The following is a 2,749-nucleotide window of genomic DNA, read 5'->3' on the forward strand; positions in this document are numbered from 1 at the left end:
GGGCCTCTGCCACTTCAACTCTTCCTCTGAGGGAGAATGTCACCTCTTTGACTTTACTTCCATTAAAGCCTGTTTTCCCCAGCAATCTACCTTTCCTCCTATCTGAATTTCTATAGGATAAGTCTTCAGTCCTCAGCACTGCCATAAACATGCCAAACCCTCATTTCTGTAGATGGGAAAGCCAGGGCCCAGTGACTTAGGTACGGTCAAGACCATGCCTAGAGTGAGGTCAGTGAGGCCATTGGGATTGGCTAAATACAAGGCAAAGGAGGGTCTGGAATGGGAAACCAGTGGGACCAAAAGCTTTTAAAATGTGCGTAAGGATTTACTCCGAGACCTCGACTCCTAAGTTGAAAGCATTTTAAAATGCCCCCAGCCTGAGGGTTGAGGAGTAAATACCAGGGTTGGGAGCTAAGTGCTGAAAATGTCAGGAATTCAGGTCAGCCAAGGGCTCAGGAGCAGCTAGGCCTTCTGGCCTTTGGGGTTCTGGCCAGAAATAGGACTCGCCTCCCCTGCGGTTGTTCTGCCCCCTCTATCACCAGAGAGTTTCCAGTCACCAACACAGGCCCTGTCTTTGTGGGATCACATATTTTTTTCTCTCTAAGGGTTGGGTTAAGACATTTTAGCCAGGAAATGGTTTTAACCTTGGTGCCGTTTAAACCTGAGAGCAGCATGTAGCCTTGGAGCACATTGCCAAAACAATGAGCAGACTCTTCTTTCCTCTTTTGTGGGGCAGGAAGGGAAAAGAGCTGAGGAGAAGATATTAGATTTTTTTTTCCTTCTACCCAGCTTGCCGGTGGTGCTCCCCTAGTTAGCAATGCCATTTCCTCCTCCTGGATCAGGGAGGGTTTTTTCCATCCAGAACACACCGGCCCTTATGGTGGAGGAGTTAGCTCTCTGATCTGGAATGCATTATTTGAACATGGTCAGATGCAAATTAATGTAGTCTTCACATTGCGCCGTGGCAGTAAGGAGGAAAGCTGACATCAGTTTAAAAGTGAAATTAGTCTTTGCATTATGTGGTGTTAGGGTGAGGTGTTGAAACACTGACTGGCGCGAGATTTTCCACCAAAGCCTAGGCCTGGCGGCCTCACAGAGCAAGACGCCACCACGAGATTTCTGGGAGGGGTGGAGAGCCCTACCCTTCCCTCCCCTGCCAAGCTGTGTCACTGCTACTCCCCTGCTTCCCAGAGCTGCCATTTTGCCTGGCTGCTCTTCATGAGCTGCTTGGCAGAAGGCAAATGCTTCCCCGGGAGAAAGAGAGAAAGGAGAGAAAAGAAGGAGAAGCAGAGTAGCCTAGTAGAAAGAGTCTGGGCCTGGGAGTCAGTGAACCTGAGTTCTCATAACAGCTCAGCTACCTGTCTGCTGTGTGACCTTGGGCAAGTCACTTAAACTTCTTTGTGCCACAATTTCCACCTCTGAAAAATGGGGCTTCAAATAGCCATTTTCCCTTTTTTTTCCATTAATGGTATTTGAGTGGTTACTATGTTCCAGACATTGTATGAAAAGCTGGGATAGATAAGTTGGACACAGTCCACGTCCTACTTGGGGCTAACAGTCTTGATCCCCATTTCATAGACGTGGTAACTAAGACACAGAGAAATTAAATGACCTCCCCAAGGTCACGCAGGAGACAAGTGTCGGAGCCGGGATTAGAACCCAGTTGCTTGTGCTAACCACTAAATTGCACTGCTTCTCCCCCACCTTAGGCTGTGGGTCCCATATGGGGCAAGGACTGGGTCAAATTTAATTATCTTGTTATCTATCCCAACACTTAGTACAGTGCCTGGCACATAATAAGAACTTTACAAATACCACAATTATTATGTTCCTGCCCTCTCCCACTACTTTCCAAGCTCCCATCCAGGGCCCCACATGTCCTCCCTGCTGGAAAGCCATCTGGGTTTGCAGGTGCAGACTTTAAACAGAGACTTCCAGTGCCTCTCACTTCATGACAGCAGCTGCCACCCACCCAGCCATAGCCCCACAAAAGATGACTTTGGAGACAAGCACTTGAACTCCTGTCTGCTGTGTGACCTTGAGCAAGCCACTCAACTTCTCTGAATTCAGTTCCCTCATCTGTAAAATGGGAATTAAGACTGTGAGCCCTTTGTGGGCCAGGAACTGTGCCCAAACTGATTAGTCCAAACGCTTAGAACAGTGCCTTGCACAGAGTAAGCACTTAGTAAATAAGCAGGGTGATAGGTGGGTGGGAGGGCAGTGATTCGTGGAGAGGGAATATTTACTCCTGATTTCATTCATTCATTCATTCAATAGTATTTACTGAGCACTTACTATGTGCAGAGCACTGTACTAAGCACTTGGAATGGACAAATGGGTAACAGATAGAAACAGTCCCTGCCCTTTGACGGGCTTACAGTCTAATCGGGGGAGACAGACAGACAAGAACAATAGCAATAAATAGAATCTAGGGGATGAACATCTCATTAAAACAATAGCAAATAAATAGAATTAAGGCGATGTACATTTCATTAACAAAATAAAGTAATGAAAATATATTCAGTTGAGCAGACGAGTACAGTGCTGAGGGGATGGGAAGGGAGATGGGGAGGAGCAGAGGGAAATGGGGGGAAAAGAGGGTTTAGCTGCAGAGAGGTGAAGGAGGGTGGTAGAGGGAGTAGAGGGAGAAGGGGAGCTTAGTCTGGGAAGGCCTCTTGGAGGAGGTGAGCTGTAAGTAGGATTTTGAAGAGGGGAAGAGAATGAGTTTGGCGGAGGTGAGGAGGGAGGG

This window comes from Ornithorhynchus anatinus, chromosome 5, assembly GCF_004115215.2.
Source record: "Ornithorhynchus anatinus isolate Pmale09 chromosome 5, mOrnAna1.pri.v4, whole genome shotgun sequence".
Lineage (NCBI taxonomy): Eukaryota > Metazoa > Chordata > Mammalia > Monotremata > Ornithorhynchidae > Ornithorhynchus > Ornithorhynchus anatinus.